Here is a 9,839-nt window from a genome sequence, read left to right as displayed (position 1 = left end):
CATGACCTGAGCTGAAGGCAGAGGTTTAACCGACTGAGCCACCCAGGCAGCCCCAGATTTATGAGTGTTTAATCAATCATCTCTTTTGTATACATCTATTAGATTGAATTTGTTGTTCAATTCTTTAATTGAAGTTCTGTCTATTCTGTTATTAAGAGATGTTTATTAAAATTTCCCACTGTGGTTAGAGATTCCTCTGTTTTTCCTGGGAGTTTTGCCAGATTAGTTTTTATATTTATAAACTGTGTTATTAAATGTATGCAAATTTGTACTTATTATTTATACCTGATAGATGGAAACGTTGGCTCTGTAAAAATATACTCTTTCTCTCTAGGATGAAACTGGAGGGGATTACGCTAAGCGAAATAAGTCAAGAAGAGATAGACATTTATATTTTTTTAAAACACTTCTTTTTTGTTTAAAAGACTTTATTTATTTATTTGACAGAGAGAGATCACAAGTAGGCAGAGAGAGAGGAGGAAGCAGGCTCCCTGCTGAGCAGAGAGCCCGATGTGGGACTCGATCCCAGGACCCTGGGATCATGACCTAAGCCAAAGGCAGTGGCTTAACCCACTGAGCCACCCAGGCACCCGAGATAGACATTTATTATATGGTTTCAATCATATGTGGAACATAAGCAATAGAGGATCATAGGGGAAGGGAGGGAAATCTGAAGGGGGAGAAATCAGAGAGGAAGATGAACCATGAGACACTATGGACACTGGGAAACAGACTGAGGGTTTCAAACAGGAGAGGGTGAGGGGAGGGCATTACAGGGTGATGGGTACTAAGGGAGGGCATGTGTTATGATGGGCACTGGGTGTTATACACAACTAATAAATCACTGATCACTACCTCAAAAACTAATGATGTCCTAAATAAATAAATTAAAAAACAATGAGATACCATTACACAACTATGAGAATGGCTAAAAGCCAAAACACTGAAAACAATAAATGATGCCAAGGATGTAAGCCAATGGACACTTATTCACTGCTGGTCAGAAGGAAAAACACTACAGTCACATGAAGATGGCTTGGCAGTTTCTTGCAAAGTTAAGCATAGCCTTACTGTACAATCCAACAACCATGCTTCTAGGTATTTTCCGAAATTTATTGCAAATTTATGCTCCCACAAAAGTTATGCAGTTCCCAACAGGTGCTAAGTTGTTTGGACACAAGCAATTAACAAAGAATTTGTTTTGCTTTTAGGGGCACCTGAGTAACTCAGTCCTTAAGTGTCTGACTTTAGATCACATCATGATCCCAGAGTCCTAAGATTGAACCTCACATCAGGTTTCCTGCTCAGTGGAAAGCCTGCTTCTCCCTTTCCCACTCCAGTTGCTTGTGCTCCCTCTCTCACTGTCTCTCTCTGTGTGTCAAATAAATAAATAAAAGTCTTTTTAAATTTTTTTTTGTTTTTCTTATGGTTTAGGATGACTATGAGAAAATTACTGAGACCCTGAAGTCATCATTAACTTCTGTGAGAACTCTTAACAAAAAACTACAATACTTATCACAAGAAAGCAAGAATAGCTTTATTATTAACAGACATAATAAACATTAAAGCACTCTCACCACTCTTATTCAACAAAATCCTAGCGATCAATCAGGTGAGATAAAGAAATAAAAAGCATCAAAATAAAAAAAAAGGAAAGAAGTAAAATTGCATATTTATTTACAGATAATAGGAAATAAATATATAAAATTCTGTAGACTCAACCATTATTTATTTTTATTTTGTTTATTTTATTTAATTTGTTTATTTTTTAATGTTTTAAATTTATTTTCAGTGTAAGAGTATTCACATTTTTTTGAGAAATAATTTAATTTTTTAAATTAATTTATTTATTTTCAGCATAACAGTATTCATTGTTTTTGCACCAACCCAGTGTTCCATGCAAACCGTGTTGTCTCCATACCCACCAGCAGGTTCCCCCTACCTCCCACCCCTGCCGCATCAAACCCCTCAGATTGTTTTTCAGAGTCCACAGTCTCTCATGATTCACCTCCCTTCCAATGTCCCTCAACTCCCTTCTGTTCTCTAACTCCCGTTGTCCTCCAAGCTATTTGTTATGGTCCAAAAATAAGTGAGACAATATGATAATTGACTCTCTCTGCTTGACTGATTTCACTCAGCATAATCTCTTCCAGCCGCGTCCATGTTGCTACAAAAGTTGGGTATTCATCCTTTCTGATGGAGGCATAATACTCTATAGTGTGTATATGGACCACATCTTCCTTATCCATTCGTCCGTTGAAGAGCATCTTGGTTCTTTCCATAGTTTGGCAACCGTGGCCATTGCTGCTATAAACATTGGAGTACAGATGGCTCTTCTTTTCACTCCATCTGTATCTTTGGGGTAAATACCCAGGAGTACAATTGCAGGGTCATAGGGAAGCTCTATTTTTAATTTCTTGAGGAATCTCCACAATGTTCTCCAAAGAGGCTGGACCAATTTGCATTCCCACCAACAGTGTAAGAGGGTTCCCCTTTCTCCACATCCCCTCCAACACATGTTGGTTTCCTGTCTTGTTAATTATGGCCATTCTAACTGGGGTAAGGTGATATCTCAATGTGGTTTTAATTTGAATTTCCCTGATGGCTAGGGATGGTGAATATTTTTTCGTGTGTCTGATAGCCATTAGTATATCCTCCTTAGAAAACTGTCTGTTCATATGTTCTCCCCATTTTTTGATATGGTTGTCTGTTTTATATGTGTTGAGTTTCAGGAATTCATTATAGATCCCGGATATCAACTTTTTGTCTGTACTGTCATTTGCAAATATCTTCTCCCATTCCGTGGGTTGCCTCTTTGTTTTCTTCACTGTTTCCTTTGCTGTGCAGAAGCTTTGGTTTTGATGAAGTTCCAAAAGTTTATTTTCCCTTTTTGTTTCCGTTGCCTTTGGAGACATATCTTGAAACAAGTTGCTGTGGCTGATATCGAAGAGATTACTGCCTATGTTCTCCTCTAGGAGTCTGATGGATTCCTGTCTCACGTTGAGGTCTTTGATCCATTTTGAGTTTATCTTTGTGTACGGTGTAAGAGAATGGTCGAGTTTCATTCTTCTACATATAGCAGTCCAGTTTTCCCAGCACCATTTATTGAAGAGACTGTCTTTTTCCCACTGTATATTTTTTCCTGTTTTGTCGAAGATCAATTGACCATAGAGTTGAAGGTCCATATCTGGGCTTTCTACTCTGTTCCACTGGTCTATGTGTCCGTTTTTATGCCAGTACCATGCTGTCTTGGTGATCACAGCTTTGTAGTAAAGCTTGAAATCAGGTAACGTGATGCCCCCAGTTTTATTTTTGTTTTTCAACATTTTCTTAGTGATTTGGGGTCTCTTCTGATTCCATACAAATTTTAGGATTATTTGCTCCAGCTCTTTGAAGAATACTGGTGGAATTTTGATCAGAATGGTAAAAGGATAGTTTTCTCTAGGCAGTATAGACAATTTAACAATGTTTATTTCTCCAATCCAAGAGCATGGAATTGTCTTCCATCTTTTTGTGTCTTATTCAGTTTCTTTCATGAATGTTCTGTAGTTCCTCGAGTACAGATCCTTTAACTCTTTGATTAAGTTTATTCCCAGGTATCTTATGGTTCTTGGTGCTATAGTAAATGGAATCGATTCTCTAATTTCCCTTTCTGTATTTTCATTGTTAGTGTATAAGAAAGCCACTAATTTCTGCACATTGACTTTGTATCCTGCCACATTGCTGAATTGCTTTATGAGTTCTAGTAGTTTGAGGGTGGAGTCTTTTGGGTTTTCCATATAAAGAATCACGTCATCTGCGAAGAGAGAGGGTTTGACTTCTTCATTACCAATTTGGATACCTTTTATTTCTCTTTGTTGTCTGATTGCTGTTGCTAGGACTTCTAATACTATGTTGAAGTAGAGTGGTGAGAGTGGGCATCCTTGTCATGCTTCTGATCTCAACGGGAAGGCTGCAAGCTTGTTCCCATTGAGTTTTCATTGTTTTCGCACCACACCCAGTGCTCCATGCAATCCGTGCCCTCTCCAATACCCGCCACCTGGTTCCCCTAGCCTCCCACCCTCCACCCCTTCAAAACCCTCAGATTGTTTTTCAGAGTCCATAGTCTCTCATGGTTCACCTCCCCTTCCAATTTCCCTCAACTCCATTCTCCTCTCCATCTCCCATTGTCCTCCATGCTATTTGTTGTACTCTACAAATAAGTGAAACCATATGAAAATTTACTCTCTCTGCTTGACTTATTTCACTCAGCATAATCTCTTCCAGTCCTGTCCATGTTGCTACAAAAGTTGGGTATTCACCCTCTCTGATGGAGGCATAATACTCCATAGTGTATATGGACCACATCTTCTTTATCCTTCGTCCGATGAAGGTCATCCTGGTTCTTTCCACGGTTTGGCGACTGTAGCCATTGCTGCTATAAACATTGGAGTACAGATGGCCCTTCTTTTCACTCCATCTGTATCTTTGGAGTAAATACCCAGAAGTGCAATTGCAGGGTCATAGCGAAGTTCTATTTTTAATTTCTTGAGGAATCTCCACACTTTTTTCCAAAGTGGCTGCACCAACTTGCATCCCCACCAACAGTGTAGGAGGTTTTCCCTTTCTCCACATCCTCTCCAACACATGTTGCTTCCCGTCTTGTTAATTTGGGCCATTCTCTCTGGTGTAAGGTGGTATCTCAATGTGTTTTATATTTAAATCTCCATGATGACTAGTGATGATGAACATTTTTACATGTGTCTGATAGCCATTCAGAAAGATAAACTTGAAATGGATAAAAGACTTCAACATGAGGCAGGTATCCATCAGAACCCTAGAGGAGAATATAGGCAGTAACCTCTTCAATATCAGCCACAGCAACTTCTTTCAAGATATGTCTCCAAAGGCAAAGGAAACAAAAGTGAAGATAAACTTTTGGGACTTCATCAAGATCAGAAGCTTCTGCACAGCAAAGGAAACAATCAACAAAACAAAGAGGCAACCCACAGAACAGGAGAAGATATTTGCAAATGACAGTACAGACAAAAGGCTGATTTCCAGGATCTATAAAGAACTTCTCAAACTCAACACACACAAAACAGACAATCATATAAAAAAAAAAAATGGGCAGGTGATATGAACAGAGACTTCTCTGGAGGTTTTTATGTTTGTTCACTTTTTTTTTTTCTCTCGCCTTGACTGCATTTGATATTTTTGTAGGTTAGAGGAAATCAAACTGCACCCTGACCTCCCTTTCAGAGAGAAGCCTCAGTCTGCTCTCCTGTGGGTGCTGCAGAGCCCTTCTAAATTCCTCCTTGGCCTCTGGCAAAGCAGGTTCTGAGTCATGGTCCCTGGGGCACTGGATCTTCTGCTTGTACCCAAAACCACAGCAGCGGTGGCTGTCTGGGCAGCTCCAGACCGCCAGAGATGTTCCAAGCAGTGAATGCACACTGAGATTTTCCTGCTGGCCTGGGCTGGGAGTGCATGGTCCCTCTGGGTCTAAGTGTGCTGGGTTTGTGTGCACCTCTTTCAGGGGAGGCTGTGGGTCACGCATGCATCTCAGGCTGATAGCTGAGCACGGGTCCAAGAACACCAGGCTGGGCCTTCGTGCACCCATCTCAGGGGAGAGTTTGGGGCAGGAGCACGTCTCAGGTTCTGAAACAATGGCGCGGGTCTAAGAGAGCCAGGTGGGCCTTTGCGCATCTCTCTCAAGGGAGGGTGTGGCCCATGTGCATCTCCAGCTCTGTTAGCACAGCTTGGTGTTCTGCAATCTGGCGAGGCTCCCAGCCCTTCACAGGAGCCGGACCCCATGAGTTCTCTGGCGCCCTGGCAGCTCAGGGACCAAGACCTGATTTCTCCGCTACACTCTCTCTGGCTCAACACCAGGGGAGGCTGTCCTGGGTCCAGGGAACCCCCTCTCCCTAGCCACCCCGATTCCCACAATATACCCCCCCCCACGATCCTTTGCTCTCTCTGAGTGCTTTCAACCAGTCTCCAAGTTAATGCTGGTCCCCAGATCCAGGGCACTCTCATATTAGGGGTATTACTTTCCAATCAGTTGCCTCTGGTGGCTCCCTCCCCGCTTTGTTTATCTTCTTATATCAGTCCGATGTTCCCACTCCGCTTCACCTGCCCACTGGCGTCTTCTGCCACTGTAGAGATACAGACATGTATAATTCTGATCTCAGGCTGATTTTATGGGTGATCAGAGTTCTTTGGTAGGTAATCATCTCACTTTGGGGTACAGGTTGAAAAGACGCCTCCTCCTTTTTCCCCATCTTCTATTTTGTTCATTTTTTTAAAGAAAATTTATTTTTATTCCATTTCCATTTTAATTTTTCTTAATTTTTTAATATGTTCAGTTAGCCAGTGTATAGTTCATCTTTAATTTTGATGTAGAGCATACTCACAATCATGAGTCCAAGTCATGTGTAGAATTATTAAATCACTGTATTATACTTACTAGATTGTTCTCTATGTTGGATTTATGTTCTACACCAATAAAATTTTTTTTAAATTGAAAATTGTACAGGCTGTAGACCTTTTTGCTGAGATGCCCACAATTCAACACTTATCTCTGTATCCATGTACTTGGCAATGTGACTGTGAAGCTCCTTCCATTGAGAGGTAGAGTCTATTTCTCCAACTTTGAATCTGTACTGAACTTAGTTGGGGTGTTTTTGCCTTGACTAATAGTATCTGCTGAAAATGACAATGTGCTTCAAGGGGTCATTGTGTGTTTTTGCTGCTGCCTTGTAACTCTGCCTCTTCTATGTACACAAGTCCAGACTATCTTGCTGTGAGAGGTAAAAACATGTAAAACAGAGCTCAGCAACTGTAACCATGGTCAACCTAAACCAGCCTAATGCGAGAATGCAGCTAGGATGAATGGAGCATTTCCAGCTGAGCTACAGCTGACCACAGCCTCAAGAGACCAGTGGAGACCAAAAGACTTCCCCATCATAGGCCCCCATGCTATTTTAAAGGAAACATAATTTATATCTTTTACATTTAGCATGGCTTTTCATACAGCAATTGGTGACTGATTCAATAACCAATGTAAACAGAACTGAGAATATTAAGAATAATCAACTGCTTTTTAGTTTTGATATTTTTCTGATATATGAAAGCACTATTCATAATGGCCTGGTTATTCACATTTATTTCAAATAACTGTACTAAAAGTTGACACCATTGAGACTCCCATTCAGGTAACTGGGAGAGTTTGGAAAGACCTCTATTTTTTTACAGGAATAACTTTGGGACCCTAAGTCACAAGTTTCCACTCTCAGGGCATTACTGAGCAGTAATTCCAGCTCTTGTCTGGAATTGATCTATGATCCTCTGATCATAGGATGAAAGAGAGTTTAGAACAAAAAAAAATGGTAAAGAAATTAATGACAGAATGAATGCACCAATTGTTCACTCACTCACACTATGATATTGATGACAACATTTTTAAAGGGGGAGAGTTTAGGGCAATGGAAGGAGTAATATTTGTAGGCAGGGCTTGAATTTTTCAAGTAGAAACAGGTTGTCATCCAATTAAATAACCCATATTCTACCACTAAATTCTTCAGTACAATTAATAAAACCCTTTAAACATGGACACCGTAAGGAATAGATGTTCATGATCAAAAACACATTATCCACAAAAAAATATGGTGTGATAGAAAATTTAACATCGTATTTCAGGTATTCTCTGACATATATTTACATATTAAGTAAATTGGTTTGTGCAAATTTGTCTTTCCATAGATTACACTTGAGGGGCGTTTTTCATAAGCAATTTCTGCCTTACTATTCTCTGACAGAGATACTGTGGATGCTTAGCTGATAGGATCAGGAACATGATCTTAAGGAGGATCATAAAGTCCCATGACTACCTATGAAACAAAATAGTAGGTTAAAGCTTGTATTACCAAGAAGGGCATTTAAGTTATTAACATAGAAAGAATGACAGACAGAGTGAAAAACTGTGATCTTAGAATTTCCTCTACAAAAAAAAATTATAAAAATGACCTCAGTTGCCAATGTCATTTAGTTAATAAAACTAGGACCATTCATTACTATATGAGGCAAATGGGAATCTCCAAATAGTTTCTAATTCAAGGTTGGGACAAACTTTGGAAATTAAGGAAACAAAAAAAAAATTGTTAGCTCTCAGAAGCAGTAGAAAATTTAACAGACACTTATTTAAATTCCAGAAAGCAGTTGATCTTTAGAAAAATTGAAACTCCAGGATATAAAAGAGATTAAGTTCCTCTTTCATGATCTGACTAAAGAATCACAATTTCTGGGTATTAGGCACTAAGCCTGCAAGCACAGGTACTTGTTGAAAAATGGCCTCTTTATGGATGCTCTGAAAAATACATTTAGAGCCTCCTTTATATCTTTGTTCCTCAAACTATAGATGAAGGGATTCAGCATAGGTGTGACCATCGTGTACATCACCGAGGCTACTGCACTTGAGTGGGAGCTCTGGGTAGCAGCAGAGCTAAGGTACACTCCTAGGCTAGTACAATAAAATAAGGAGACAACCAAGAGATGTGACGCACATGTGGAAAATGCCTTGTGCTTGCCCTGAGATGATGAAATCCCACATATGGAGGAAACTATCTTAGAATAAGAGTAAAGGACCCCGGCTAGGGGAACACCAGCCAGGAGGATAGCTGCAGAATACATCACCATGTTATTGAGAAAGGTGTCAGAACATGCAAGTTGGATCATCTGATTGAGTTCACAGAAAAAGTGGGGGATTTCCACCTCTGTACAGAAGGATAGCTGCAACACCATTAAGGTTTGTAACAAAGAATGCAGGACACTCATGATCCAGGATACCAGAACCAGCAGTCCACAGAGCTGAGGGCTCATTGTTGCCATGTAGTGTAGGGGGTGGCAGATTGCCACAAAGCGATCATAAGCCATCACAGTCAAGAGGAAGTTGTCCAAAGTTGCAAAAAGTATAAAAAAGAACATCTGCATGATGCAGCTGCCATAAGGTATGACTTTTTTCTGTGTTTCTATATTCACCAACATCTTGGGAATGGTAGTGGAGGTGAAACAGATGTCTACAAAGGACAGGTTGGCAAGGAAGAAGTACATGGGCATATGGAGATGGGAATCTGAGCTAACAGCCAAGAAGATGAGCAGATTTCCAAGTATGGTAACCAGGTACATGGACAGGAACAGCCCAAAGAGGAAGGGTTGCAATTCTGGTCCCTCTGAAAATCCCAGAAGAAGAAATCCCAAAATTTGTGTGTCATTCTCCAGTTCCATGTCATTGATGTGACTACAAAAATAAGAAAGAACAAGCACAACACAATCATGCATTACTAACCTGAAGATATATTATTGTTTATATTCTGCACTCAGGACGTTGATGTTTATATGTGTGTATAGAACATGATAAAAACATTAAGAACTGTGAAAAACAATCTCTGGTTTTTGGAGGGGCAGGAGTTGGGAGGTTGGGTAAGCCTGGTGGTGGGTATTATGGAGGGCACATATTGCATGGAGCACTGGGTGTGATGCACAAACAATGAATTCTGGAGCACTGAAAAGAAATTTTAACAAAAAGAACGAGTAATAGGAATAGAAGAAAACTATCTCAACATAAAACCATTTAAAGAAAACCCACAGGAAGCATAATACTCAATGGGGATACAGTCGACATTTTTCCTTTATGATCAGAAACAAGGAAAGGATGCCCACTTTCCTGATGTCTGCTCAACATAACACTGGAAGTTCTAGCCAGAACAATTAAAGAAAGAAAAAGAAATAAAATACATCCAACCTAGAAAGGAAGAAATACATTTATATATGCAGGTGTTTTGATCTTATATGTAGAAAATCAT

The 9,839-nt window shown here is 39.9% G+C and overlaps 1 pseudogene across 1 annotated transcript; it reads right to left on the bottom strand.

Moving 5' to 3' along the window:
* Window positions 1-8,389: 8,389 nt before the first annotated feature.
* On the bottom strand, window positions 8,390-9,261 carry LOC309862859 (olfactory receptor-like protein OLF4; annotated as a pseudogene). The gene has a single exon. The product of its transcript is annotated as an olfactory receptor-like protein OLF4 (transcript).
* Between the last annotated feature and the right edge of the window lie 578 nt (window positions 9,262-9,839).

Source organism: Mustela nivalis (genome assembly GCF_964662115.1).
Source record: "Mustela nivalis genome assembly, chromosome: 1".
NCBI classification, from domain to species: Eukaryota; Metazoa; Chordata; class Mammalia; order Carnivora; family Mustelidae; genus Mustela; species Mustela nivalis.
This window is presented reverse-complemented; position numbering and strand designations above follow the sequence as displayed.